The sequence below is a fragment of the Primulina tabacum genome, chromosome 17 (assembly GCF_025594145.1).
Source record: "Primulina tabacum isolate GXHZ01 chromosome 17, ASM2559414v2, whole genome shotgun sequence".
NCBI lineage: Eukaryota > Viridiplantae > Streptophyta > Magnoliopsida > Lamiales > Gesneriaceae > Primulina > Primulina tabacum.
Window position 1 is genome coordinate 32,920,568 of NC_134566.1, and position 15,046 is coordinate 32,935,613.

General features: G+C 35.1%; 1 pseudogene; it reads left to right on the forward strand.

Annotated features, from left to right (window-relative positions):
* Positions 1 to 892: 892 nt before the first annotated feature.
* Positions 893 to 15,046, forward strand: LOC142530863 (uncharacterized protein At5g08430-like; annotated as a pseudogene).

Sequence of the window (15,046 nt, forward strand, 5' to 3'; positions counted from 1 at the left end):
ATCCAAATCTAAGACACTGTTTTATTTTTTTTACCATAAATGTTTTAAAACACATTTTCGAGTTAAAACACATTTTCGAGTTATCTTTTACATCTAAATATTATAGTTATATTATCTTTTTTAATATCACATCATCGTTCTAAGTAATTTAATTTGATTTTTTATTTAATTTTTTATGGCATGAAGAATTTGCGATTGTTATTTTCGGTTTACATTGAGTAATTCGAACTAACACAATAGTCTGTAAATCATGTTAGTCAGATAACTACATTGGGTAAGCCTTGCGTGTCAATAATGTTCAAAAGACATTAGTAAGGAAAATTGAATTCATCATCATTGTCTAGCGTTCAACTACTCTACCAACTCAGACGTTATCTCACACTAAAACAGAACACCAAATTATGGAAGAATCTCGTTAAAGACGACTAGGTTAATCATTCCGACCCATGACATTGGTAAAATGAGGTTGTTAGGAAAAATCTAATGTAGTTTATAATTTTGTCAGAAGATAAAAGTGAAAATTGAAAATTGAAATAAGTTTTTACGAAGATAAAAGTGAAAATTGAAATAAGTTTTTATGAATCAATGAGAGAATATATAATTTATTGACTCCGAAACAAGACAATTTCATTATTTTATAACACAAACCTTAACTCTAAAAGTTTTTTGGTTAAAAAAAACAACCTATCTATTTTTATAAAAAATATTTGTACGAATAATAATATATGACTATTTGTATATTGCTAATATCTTACAATTATCTATTTATATTATTTTAATTACATTCTATGAAACATCGAAATAAAAAATATTCAAGTTCATGCTTCCAGTTCCAGCTACTGAATGGCGTGATCTTCGGGAACGAAAGCCCTTTTTAATTTTGTAAGATTATTTTCCCAATCCTACACACGATTTTCTCGTCTATATCTCTCTCATTCAGTCCATCTCTCATTCACGCATTCTCATGCATTGTCAAGTCGAAACCATTAATCCGTTGTACAGCTTAATTATCACCAGAATCTGCAATTTTCTGCGTTTCTGAAATGGGTTTTCTCAATAATGGTTAGAAATCATCACAGGCTGAGTTTTTTTTCTACATTGATCCTTCTGGCGTTTATTCAAACCTGGGTCTCTGTTAAAACTCCGCCAGACATTAATCTGTTGTATAGCTTTATTGTCATAAAAACCTGTAATTATTTGCGTTTCTGAAATGGGTTTTCTCGATAATGCTTAGATATCATCACAAGCTGAGTTTTTTTTATGCTATATTATTCTTTCTGGCATTTACTTTGAACTGGGTTTCTGTTAAAACTCCGCTGCACTGGTTTATTCCTTCATTTTCCTGGTTTGTTATTTGAGAAAATTGAGAGGACTTGAAGCAGAACTTGTTTTTATAAATTCTGAAAAGTTGCGGCGATGAAAAGGAAAGGAAAGAGGAAGGTGGAAAATAAGGAAGATATTGCGGAAAGCTGGTGCTTCGTTTGCAAAGACGGAGGGCACATTCGGATATGTGATCACAAGTGAGTTTCCTTTTCATTTTGTTTAAAATGGAACCATTTTTGCAGTTTCTTTGCTGAAAAAGAAATCGGTCTCTGGTTTGTAAATTATCTATCGCAGGGCTGGGCAATGGGGATGAATGATAGTCTCTGCATCTGATTTCTTTTTTTTTTCCCCCCTTTTATTTTCTCTTCTGCGGGGAGCTGTGAAAGCAAATTCAATAATTTTTTCTTGAACACCCCTTTTTGACTTATCAATAGTCCGCGGCTCATTTCTGTTTCCCCATTTGTTGCACTGTGGAAGGATATGATGCCAATTACAAAAGTAGTTGGCTGTCGGATATTTAAAGTAACTCATAATCTATCACGAGTCACATGTTTGCAGTTTTGATCGTTTCTGTTTAAGTGTTTTAGATGCCAACCGAATAAATATTTTTATTTCGTGCTACAATGATCATCAGTTTCAAAGATTTTTAGTTTGTTTCTTGTGTCAGAGAAAAGAGAGATGAGGATTACTGAACTTCTATAAAAATATCTATAACGAATGCATATTACTTTTCCAGGGAATGTCTAAAATCTTATCATCCTTCTTGTGTTGGGAAGGATGACGATTCATTTCTGGAAAGTGAGAGCAAATGGACTTGTGGTAAGTCAATCTTCTATACTCTTTCTGTGATCATCATGATTTTTATAGAACTTTGAACCAAAAAATCTAGCATCAAGCCTTAACTTTTTTGTTGCTATGTATACTCTCTCTCTCTCTCTCTCTCTTTAAAAATAGCTCTATGTGTCTGTGTTAGAATTTATAGGCAAGAAGTGATGAGGAGAAATCATGTGAAACGTGTGAATATATGCTTAATTTTGTTTTGTAGTTTGCCCAAAAGACTTGGAGCTAACTAAGAACTTCCGATACATTTTGGGGTTAGTTAGCAAAATAACCTTGGTCAAACAATTTTGAAAAAGAATGGCACCCCAAGTATATTTGAAAGCACTTAAATAAACTTGAGGAATATTATTTAAAAAAAATTAAAGTTTGACCTAGGCTATTCTGCCAAATTTCCCTACATTTTGATGTTATATTTATTACACACACAAAATATAAGAAATGTTGATTTCTTTAGGAATCCTTAAATATTAGGTTTGCATATATGATATATGTTCTGTTGACTCATAATATTTAAAATTACATTAATACCATTTTCTTCATAATATCATATTGCAAATTCCCTACAAATATGATGTCACTTGTAACATGATGCTTATTACTTTATGTTTCAGATCGGCACAAATGCTTTCTCTGCAGGAAATCTTCATATTTTCAATGTTACACCTGCACAACTTCCTTCTGCCATTATTGTCTTCCTGGAGCTGAGATTTTACGAGTTAAAGGGAAAAACGGGTTCTGCGATGAATGTCTTAAGCTTGCATTGCTCATTGAAGAAAATAAGGGTTATGATTCTGATGGGGTATGGTTACTGTGTATTGTAAATTGAATAGTGAATTGACCTTCTTTTCTAACACATACCAGATTCTGGTATTGAGGATATACTACATGTCGTGGTTACCAAAACCAAAATAGTACAAGAGATTTTGGCCGAGAAATGGTAGGCGGGAAACATTGAAGTGATTGGATAAAACATATTTGAAAAAGTATGACCAGATGAATCAATGATACATGCTGTTTGAAAGCTGAATTCTTTCATTCCTCTCCTCTTGCTTTATTAAGTAGAAGGAATCCATCAAACAAGATACAGTACAGATTAGTTGCTTCCACACAGAGCTTGTCCTCCTTCAATTTCGTCTCTTGCTCTACATCCCGGAGCCTCGCAAACTTGTGCTTGGCTTCTTCACTAGGTATTCTGATGGTCTTTCCAGCACCGGCGCTGGCCCTTCAATCTTCGGTTCCTTCATTTGCCAGCATACCCTAGGCCTCGATTTTCCACTCTACCCCTAGCTTCACATCTCCGAACTCAGACCTTTCTTCTTCAAATCTCATACTCGTTGACAACATATGTGTCCCTCGGTCTCTTCCTCTCCCCTAGGTTGCTACGCTTGCATTCTCTTGGAGAATGTTCGAGTTCTCCCAATCCTTGCAATATCTTGCTTGATCTTGCCCCTTTTGATTCCAGTGCTTGTACAACACATCACAACCACACAAGACTTTATACCACTAAGTGAGGGTCGGTTATATGGATCCTCATACGCCATTATGCTCTATTTCCTATTATATCCTCATCTATATTTAGATAATGCATAATATTTACATAAAAATTGCAAAAATTTTACACTAGCTAGCAACCTAACGCAACCCTCTCCTTTACCTACGCTTGGGACGGGCCATGGCTGAGTTGATTCCAGTATTTTAGGAATTGTTATTTCTAGGGTCTGATTCAGAAAGCTCATCATAAACCCTTGGGTTGGGAGCTGTCGATCCTCTCTCCAAGAAGTCATTTATTGCTCATTAAGTGTTTTGTTTATGTGCTCTTCACTGTGATTAACAAACCAATTAATTTGGATATTCAAGTGGTTTAATGCTCTTAAATTTGAGGGGTTGAATGCAATTGGAAGATAAACGGATTGACAAATTCAAGCAAAGCAAAAAGTTGGACAACGTTTGGAAGTTTGAGTTATTTAATTTATTGGCCTCGTTCAATTATGTATTTAATTAAGGGCCAATTTTGTTAGTTTTTGGGCTTCAATCATGTTTATTTATTTTTTTAGTTATATGATTTATTTAAGGTAGGATATGTTTATCTGTTGATCTAATATCCATGTGAAGAGGAGACCAAACACGGCTCCAATCCGACATTGTAAATTGACAGGTTAATGGAAAGAATATGAGGGGTAGACCATTGAAAATTTGGATAAATGCGGTTAATGAAGATATCTTAGATCTTGATTTACGAGATGACATGTGAGAAAATCACTTAGTTTGGAGAACTAATATCCATGTAGTCGACCTCGCAACTAGCGAGAATGTGCTGTTTTAATGATGACGATGATTTAAGTAGGATATGGGCTCAATTAAGCCTTATTTTAAGCCCATGTAGCAATTATAGGTAAGGTTTCTTGCATAGAGATGCCGTTTAGGCGAGATTTGTGCAAAAAAATGATATTTGAGTTATAATATTTGGGAGAATGATTAGCTTGTTATCCTTGTCACATTTGAAATATTGATTTTTCACCTCTCTATGTACGTGTCGCGTGGCTTCTTCACTAATTCCATCAGATATCAAAGTTCGTGCTTCGCGAAGCATTGGATCGAATTACATGTTCCATACGTTGAATTCAAAACTATGAGCTCAAATTCGATATATCTTATTTTTGTGTTTTGTTCCTTTTCATGTCTTCCTAAAAGCAATTGTTTTCTTCGTTTATTCCACATTTTACTTTATTTTTAAGCTTCAAGCTAATAATATTTTAAAATAGTATCTTGCATGCCATGGAATTGTGTTCAGAAAATATAATGAGAGGAAGGAGAGAAACGTGTTTGATGATATACAAGATTCACTTGATAGGGTTTGACATTTTATTGGAACAAATGATACAATGACGAAGAAGAAAAGAAAGAACAGAGTTTCAGCAAGAAATAGAGACAAAGAAAGTGGGAACTGGGGAGTCGGTGAATATAAGAAGATGACATAGTAATTAGTAAGCTCCAATGGAGATGAAAGGAAAGCAAGCTCAATTGCAAAGTGTTCTAAAGGGAAAGGTGAAAATGGAAATAAAAGATAATCAAATGGTCAACTTCATCGAGGCTGACAACTTGTCTTCTTCTTTATCTCGCTTCACTTGTTCGTGCTTGCTGACTAATGAAGATGAGTTTCCTAAGGGATCATTTGGGATCTATGTATTTAATCTAACTTTCTTTCAAATTTATGACAAATCTTCTTGAAGAAATGGAGAATGATGTGATCCTTACTGCGATCAACAAAGGCATTAATGATGGACCATTTAAGCAGCATAATATTCATAAGTTTGAGGGATTGCATGCAATTGAAGATCGAGGGATTACCAATTTCAAGCGAAGGAAAAAATTGAAGGGTGTCTTGTATAAATATATCATATAGGCAAAATATGTAAAAAAAAAAAATGTTAGTTGAGTTTTGATAATATTTTTTTGAATAGTGATTCTATTATGTTCTTATTGAAACAAAGAACTTATCAATGTGCGATCCTTGTGATGTTTGAAATATCGACTTATCACCACGTTGTTCTTAGTATACGTGTCGTGTGGTGTGGTATCTTCACCAATTCCATTAGATGCCAAGGTTCGTACTTTGTTAAGCTTTGGATCGATGTGTTTGTTACATCAATCGAATTCAATTTTTTTAGTCCGCACTCGATCTATCTTATTTTTGTGTTGTCTTATTTGTGTCTTCTTTAGTAATTTTTTTTCTTTATTCCAAGTTTTGATTGATTTTTAAATCCTAGGAAAATAATTTTTTAGAATACTATTCTCGCGTGCCATTGAATTAAGTTTAGAAAATGAACTTCAAACAATGTTGTGCGATGATTGTGTCATTTGTTCTTTCTTTATTTGTTTCAGGTATTGAAGGTTCCGGGAACTTTTCTTCACCAAATAAAAATGATATTTACTCTGTTTTTATAGGATGCGAAGGCCCCTGACAAGAGATCCCATTTGATATCTTGGAAGCTCATTTTCTTTTTGTTTATGAAGGAGGATTGGAAGGTTTTTCTGTTAAACTTTGGGTGCATTTCCCGTAAAGAAATTCCTTATGGGTTGACTCTAAGTGGAACAAGTATTGCCAGTCATGCTCCCCAACTGTTGCACCCAACAGAACATGTATATCCTTTGTCGCTGGGTTTTTCAGATTCAGGCTATAGTAGAAGAATGTATTGGGTGCCAGAAATATTAGCTTTTGGGACAATCCCTGGTTGTTGGATCCTCTGTTTATTTTGTGCTTGTTGCCTGGTTCCCAGGATGTTAAATTTAATTCTTTTGGGAAAGAAAGTCGGTGGCATGTTGAGAAGTTCTTATAGGTTGATTCCCTGCGACATTGTTGATTATATATTGTAGATTCCAATTTCGGAGTCATCGAGAAGACAAACTTAACTGGAAACATGGCACTAATGACCCATTTCCCACCAAATCGACACGACGGTTCATTAGCTCTTAGCACTTACCCGGCGTTGCACTAGTTTACTCTCCTTTTTTTTTCCATCTGTTGGAGCTTCCTAGCCAGGAAGATTCCGGTTAATGACTTCCTTAAAGCTTGAGGAGCTCAGCTAGCATCTCAATGCAAATGCTTGTCATGGAAAGTAAATGATGGATCATCTCTTCTTTTCTAGTGATATTGCTACTCAGGCGTAGACACATTCTCCTCTTTTTTTTTCGTGTTTCTCACTTCGATAGCTTGGAGGCTTGAAAGCTTGATGAAGTGTGTTGGCAAAAGAGGCATATCAAGGAGAATATTCATTTTCTCATTACTTGGTTTCTATTGGTGACCAACAATAACTCCAACAGTCGGGATAACAAGTGCACAACCTCTAACAATTATTCGAACTATTCATCTCATATATCTTTTATGTTTGATGAGGGACTGTACAAATTTGAGCATTGGATAGGCTTTCTTCTACTATCAGAGATTGGGGAATCTTGCTTGTTACGGAAATAGTTATTCACATGATTGTGATTAGATCGATCAAACCACACTTTCATTTGAACTTAATATGGATGGCTGCTCTTGTGGGAATCCAGACCAATCTTATGTTGGTGATATCACTCAAGATCATAAAGAGAGCCCCATCTGCGTGCTTCAGGATTTCATTGGAGTCGGTTTATATCTTAGTGCCGAAACGACGGGATTGGAATTTTGCCAACGATAATTATTGCTCCCCAAATCACTTTGAATCAAACTTGCTTGGGAATAAATCACATCTTTTCATCATCCTAGAATTTCCTATTTGTCTTACTAACATTTATCGGGAAGAGCACTCTGTTGAAGATGCCCCAGTGGACCCGGCCCATTTCCTTCCCTTCTCTACTTCTTCTACGATTGCTTAGTGGTATTTGGTTGTTATCATCTAGTGCACTTGGTGATCTTGTTTTGTTTGGATCTTAGTTAATGGGAGGTTTGGCCAGTCACTTCAAAGGTATGTTGATTTTTCTAATATTGATGGTTTTGCCTTCAAAATAACACCAAAGGTCGACCAACCATCGTCCATCAACATCATTATAGATGTGACCCAAGAGTCCAAGACGTAACCATCAACAACAAAACACAACCATCAACAAGTTAAACATTTATAGAAAATAGGTTTAGCAATTAGGTGAAGTCTATTCAAAACGACAGAGCATAAACGTGGATGCCACTAGACTCAAGTACAACAAAGCACACGGGGTGAGACTCATATTGCGTTAGCACAAGTGGTTCATATGCATAATGACATCAATATAAACAAATTAAATATCTAACTTAAAACGAACGACTGCTATCGTGGAAATCCAGGTGATTCTTTAGTTGGAGGTATCATTCTGGATCACTTTGGAAATCCGGTTTTGGCTTTTTAGGATTTCATTGGTATCGGGTCTAATCTTAGGGTGGAACTGATGGCTATCACATTGGGATTGGATCTTTGCCAGCAATACCGCTGATTTCCTGTGTATCTTGAATCGCTTTTGCTTGTTTCATTGACCATCATTAAGTCTAATCATTCAAACTGAAAGCTCAATTATGTCCTGACCAGAATTCGGTCCATTCTTTTTGAATTTCATGTCTACCTTAGTCACATGCTTCGGGAAGGGAACTCTGTTGCAGATATCTTAGCAAATGCAGCCTCCACAGAGAGACAATGACTTGCTCCCCAGGAATATCAAAGGCTTTTGTAGACGGGATAGGATGAGATACCCATCTTTACGTGGTTTTTCCAAGATCACCTTGTGTTTGTTTGGTTGTATTCTTTTGGTTTGCTTTGTAACTCTGTTGATCTCTGTTTTGAATTATTGGGAGATCTTGGCCTAGTGCCCGTCTCATTTGCGTTGCTTCTTAGTGTTTAAAAAACATCTTAAACAAAAAAAGAAACAAATACACTATCAATCACGAGATTGACCTTTTTAATTGCCAAAATATACTAATTTAGTGTTTCTTGGACTCAGGTCCGACATTGCCAAAATATACTAATTTCATCTTGTGAATAATTGGCTTTTTAATTGACAACACTAGTGCTCTGGAGTCTGATGAGGAGCTTAGAAAACTAGTCATTATAAACCAGTCGTAATAAAATTTTCTGGTTGTTTCTTATTGTCGGCTCGATAGATTGTTCTAGAATTATTAGGGTAACATTTTCCCTCTGTATTATAGTATTGCTCTAATTGCCTATGCTAACATATCTTTAACTGGTAGTCTGCATTTATTCTGCAACCAAGTAACAACTATACTATATTGTTATCATCAAAACTAATTTGTTATCATTCTAATAACTTATTTGAAATTGCCTATGAATCCGCTAAGTCAGTACAGTATATTTAATTTACATCGTTTCCAAAACCACCTCTAGAAATATGTTTCACATAGTGTGGCCATGATCTTTATAGACCATAAAATATTTAACGGGGAAGAAATTATATGTGAGGCTGTCTGTCAAATATGATGGGCTTCCTTCAGCAACATATGTGGTTGATTTTTCCCACATCCCTTTTCTATAATAATTTGAAAACAGACAAGCATAATAGTAGCAGGACCTCAGAGAATGCCTGAGTTTTGTCACCATCTTGGGCTCAGGCTTAGGGTGAAAATTTCAACTGCTTTTTGGGTGACGTGCCAGTGGAAACGGACCAGCTTCCTTTCAACTATGATGTATTAATTGCCATATTGTTAGTGGACATAATTCTATAGATTCCGATGTACTAAAATTTTCTTTTCGTGCAGATCATGATTCTATTGTATCAGCATAATGTGGTTGTATCCCAATTCTTGCTCAATCTTTAACAAAGAGTTCTAAAATGAGAGATTAGGTATAACTATGACAAAATTGATATCCAATTTCCCCACTGCATAGCTTCCTTGATTTCTATACGCAGGAGTCCAGTAGCATTCATAGCAGGCATGTATACACGCTAACTGGTAGTTTAGGTGTCATAACACATAACCACTGCATTACGTAAATTGACAGACATGAAGAATCTGAAAAGCTTGTTTTGCTTTCCTTCTTTCTCATAAATGCTTGTTGCTTTACAGGACCTGGTGGACTTTACAGATAGAGAATCTTGTGAGGGTTTATTCATGGAATACTATGTCATCATTAAAGAAGAGGAAGGATTTGAGGCAGGGGATATTTATGCTGCTCAAGGTCGGCTGAAAAAGGGAGATGACATGAAATGTGGGTCTGGTTCAGAATTTGAGGAAGATGAAGAACAGATATCTGACTATGAGGGCATGAATAGTGGAAAGAAATGCAAGCGATCGAGTGAGAAAACAAAATCCAAGAGACAGAAATCTGCTATACAGCAACACTTGAAATCCAACAAAGAGGACTTTATTGGCTGGGGCTCAAAATCCCTTGTTGAGTTTCTAGAATCGATTGGTAAAAGCACTAGCAAAGAACTATCACAGCATGATGTAACTCTCCTGGTGAATGAATATATTAAAGAAAACAATCTTTTTCATCCTAATAAAAAGAAAATGGTTATTTGTGATACTCGGCTACAATCTCTGTTTAGGAAAAAACATTGAACAAACACCGAATTTATGATTTGCTGGAGGCCCATTTTGCTGAGAACAAAGATGAATCGGAGGAGGATGACATTGGAAATGATTCTGAAAACAATAGTTCTGGCAGCTTGGATGCATGTAAAAGGAAAAGAAAACTCGACAAGGAGGAAAAATCCCAGAAAAAAGAGCTAGAACATGTTGTGCCTCCAAGTGTTTTTGCATCTATTATAGTCGAAAACATGAAACTTGGTTACTTGAAGAGAACCTTGCTATATGAACTACTTAAGCAACCTGAATCATTAGAAGAAAAGGTAGCAGGGAGCTATGTTCGAGTCAAAACAGATCCATATGATTACTCTTCAAAATGTTCTCATCAGCTCATGCAAGTCAAAGGTCAGTCTTCAAACTCATTAACACAACACCTGATAATTCAATTTCACTGAGACAACATACTACTTTGTTGCTGTATGACTCTCCTACATCTGGGATGCTAATGTGTAAACTCTTCTTGATCAAGAATCATTCAAACAAAGGTCATCAAAGTTAACCTCTCCAATGATGGGTCTTTTAAACTATTTTTGCGAGGGTCGTCAAATTCAAAATGTATGTGAAACTATGAAGTCAGAATCTGGTGCTATCCTGAATTTGCCTAAGTAGAAAGAACTTTGGTTTTCCCCTGGCTTATAATCAACAGTTGAAGCGGGTTGGAAATAAAGTAAAATTATTGGAAAAAGAGCACAATGAAAAGCATATGATCAGAACTATGTAGATGGTACACATGTTAAGATAAAATAATTGGTTGATGATGTACAACCTCTATGAGTTTGCCATTATGTAATCTAAAGTAACAGTGTGAAAACAATTACTGTTTATTGTTACGGGTGTACACTTAACGATCCATTTGGATGGCCATATTTTGGTTTTACCAACTAGTAACTACAACAAAGAAATGTAATGGTGTATGAAGGATTAGAGAACGATAAATGGCCATTCTTAACTTTTTCTTGGTTTACCTTAACTTACTTTAGTACCCAAGGAAATATATAAATCTAGAATGATAACTAGAAGACAAAATAGTTGTTATCTTTTGGGTGATCAGAATATTAATTGCCTAAATGCCCCCAAAGGTTGTGTAAATTATGATTTCTGTTGTAGAGCAATAGAACAATCAAAATGTGATATTTGGGCTATTTTTTGATTAAGATGATTTAAGTTTTACTGCCATATCAATTATAGCTTTAAAGCCTCAAAACATAATTCGTGTCAAGATAAAGTCATGTACTCAATTCATATGAGTTTCAAGGACGTGAAATTTTTGGGAGGGACATTGTTGGGGAGTAACGCGATCATGACCCAGAATTTGGGCTAGACTGTTGTATAATTTAAAAATACGTGTTGTATTGTTACTCCTAATTATATTTTGTCCGCATCTTTTATAATGACTACTTTGTCTTCTAGTAATCATTGCAGATATATACATTACATGTAAACGTTCAGATGTCAGATGAAGCTCTAAACTTAGCCTTTCAAAGGGTCATCGTTATGACTAGCCTTCTTTTGTGTGTCTAAAACAGAAAATAGATGTTTATCTACTCCAATGCTTCGGTATTTTCATATTTGGGTGTGGAATAGTTAAGAAGGAAACAAACCTCATTTTCAATCGGAATGTTTTGCATTGATTCAGTAAATTGATGCCAAAATATAACTCCTCCTCTCTTGCAAAAGGTTGATATTTATTTCTAATTTTTCTTTTTTATTGTCAACCAGGAATAAAAATGGATACAGGGACTGAAAACAAGACAGATATTGTTCTTCAAGTTTCATCTTTGCTAAAAGAAATTCATATAAGTCAGCTTTCAGATAATGATTTTTCGAAGGTACTGCCATCTTTTCTTCAAATCTGTAATCATGCCAAAATGAATCCCAGTACTGTAATAATGAATACTGTACGAAAATTAAGTGTTTGGTGGTATATGCCATAAATATTCTAGCTGTCTATAATAGGACCAACAATAACAATATGTATTCTGAAAAATCAGGTTCTGCGAGCAATTCCATTCAACTTTTTTAACCCCCCAAAAGTCATATTTTATCACCCACTTCGCAGGAAGAATGTGAAGAATTAAGGAGAAAAATGGCTGACGGCCAGCTGGAGAGGCCTTTGGTGGTGAGTACTGCTATCTCTCCGGAATCAGCTGGACAGACGTTTCTCTCGAAACATAGAAAGCATGCGATTCTCTTACTTCATTGTGATTCTTGATTTTGCTCGCATCATTGGTCTTAACTAAGATGTATTTATAATTGCAGCAGCTGCTTGACATTTTTTTATTTAACTTCCTTTAGAATATTAGCTATAATACATTGCAAAAAGATGGGTTCATCATTTTCATTAATTTTAAAGCTTGGACTTTTTTCAAACATGTAGTGGCTTCTTTTACAGGTGGAACTTGAACAGAAGGCCAGAATTCTTCACAGGGATATAACAAAGCATGTAAGCTTTATGTTTCATTTTCATCATATTCTCTACAAGTAATTTCCTTCCTATACTGGCTAATTTCTATCATTAAATTTTGATTCCTTTTTATATTTTGGGCTTCGGTTATTCATGATTTGTCTGAATTTGTATTTAAATATGTCAGCCGCTCAATCCTCAAGTCTTTGTTTTCTTTTCTCATTAGATTTTTCACGATAATGTGTCTCTTTGTTTATTTAGCATTGTAATATCCAAAAGGTAAGACTCGGTCTCCTCTTTGTTTGGTTTTTTAGAACTATATTAACTGCTCGGGTCTGCCTTGACCCCTGTTGTTGGGCGGTTTATTTTACCAAAAGAACATTTTTAAGCATTTATTAAACTATACTCTGGGACCATTTAAGATTATTAGTTCGAACCTGCATGGTTTTAATCTAGAAACAAGCTATTACAGGAGGTTCATACCATGCAGTTTCTGATGGTTGGTGCTGAACTGTCTTTGGTACTGTATTTATTGTCTTCATTCTCCTACCTAGGAATTACTTTGGAAGTTGTTCGATCTTTTTTTACCACTTGTTGAGTAAGTTGGTTTTGATACTGCTTGTTGTAGATGAAAATTTTTCGATATTATTTTAAGCATATGCAGCCCACCTTATGTGTTCTTTTATTCGGTTTCTGAATGAACGATAGCAATAAGAGAGTCCAGAGAGAAGATTCTAAGTGACATCATTACATGGTTCGGCCATAAGGCATACTCCCTCAGGAAAATGACTACCAAGAGGGCCAAAACTTTTATCCTTGATGTTTGAACTCAATAATTACCCCTTTATATGAATGAGAAATTTTCCTCACGTATCATACAAATATCCTGTAAAATATTTGTCTGAATCTCAATATTATCAAGTATTTGTAGATTTATAAGTTTCGATGGTATCAAATGTGATTTTATTTTCTTAGCATGTGAAACCATGGTATTTTCATTAACACTAACTTTTGATGTCTCAAATTTATTTTGGTTGTTTAATGATGATTTAGATGTAAATCTTATCAATATTTGTCTTTGACTGCTTTTTTTCCGTAAGTTACAATAACTTGTATTAATGTTTCAACTATTACTATATTGTAAATGCTTTTATCATGCGTTGAAGTATTTAAACACATTTTTTTCTTCGCCGGGTTTATCCTCTCACTGAATTATTGCTTGAAATTCTAAATTTCCTTGATGTTAATTATCTACTATTCTCTTGTATAAAAATAAAAAATATTTGTTGCTATGTTAATGTATTGTCATATCGCTTGCTTTGTACTATTTTATTTGATTTTCTTTAATTTCATACTAGTGGATTAACAAAGAGCTGTCCCTGTTGCAAAAACTAATTGATCGGGCAAACGAGAAAGGGTGGAGACGCCAATATCCTTTTATGTCATATATACTTTGTGAGGGAAACATCAAATTTCAATTGTAAGTTTTATTGCATGAGGTGACCTTTGTAGTTTGTGGCCTTAACCTACATGCGTTGAACGCTTTTCGAGTACTTGGAGAAGAAGAAGAGACTGCAAACTCCATCAGAACAGGAACAACTTCTTGAGAATGTTGCAGTGGTGATTCCAGATGTATCTGAACTTGAATCTTATACCGAAGAAGTCAAAGATGACATCCAATGTGAAGAAGATTCTCCCAAATCAATTTTGCAATGTAATTCGGTAGTTCATAGTGATGAATGGTGGCGCAAAACCTTCAGGTACTGTTGATCAGAGACTTCAAATGACGCCGTTTCTTGTGCATATATTAATTTTGCTTTTCTCGTTTTTAAGTTTTTTAATATAGTCCTTATGTATGGAATAATAAGTAGAGGGCCTAGTAGGGTAGTAGGAGCAGTTGTCACTCTTTCAATTATGTATATTTCTGAAAATATGGTTCCATCCCCTCGAGAGTCTTCAGTCACATTCCACCTAAATTCCTGGGTCTGGATGTTGGAAGCAAATTTTTCAAGTGCTACGGAAAATTAAATTGCATAGCATTTATCTACTGTATGAAAGGGATGCCAATATCAAGTATCACGATTCCTCTGCCATCTCTTCTTGAACCAATCCTCTATTATTCAATTTAAAATTTTCAAGATGATGCGCTGATTCAATACATTTGCACTTATGTTTGCAGGAGAAAATGCTCACCATAGTCATGTGACTCAAACTACTGAAATATCTGCCTCGAGTAAACTTCATCTGTGTCACACACCTGACACTGGAAATGTGAATGACAAAAATGCGAGCTTGAAGTACACATCCAAATTCAGATTATGGAAGGAAGATCAAAGCGAAGAGGATGCCATTGGGTTTCAGGAGGCCATTAACATTGCTTTCCCCAAAGGATAGTTTATCTAGCTAGTTTAGTCCAATGCCGG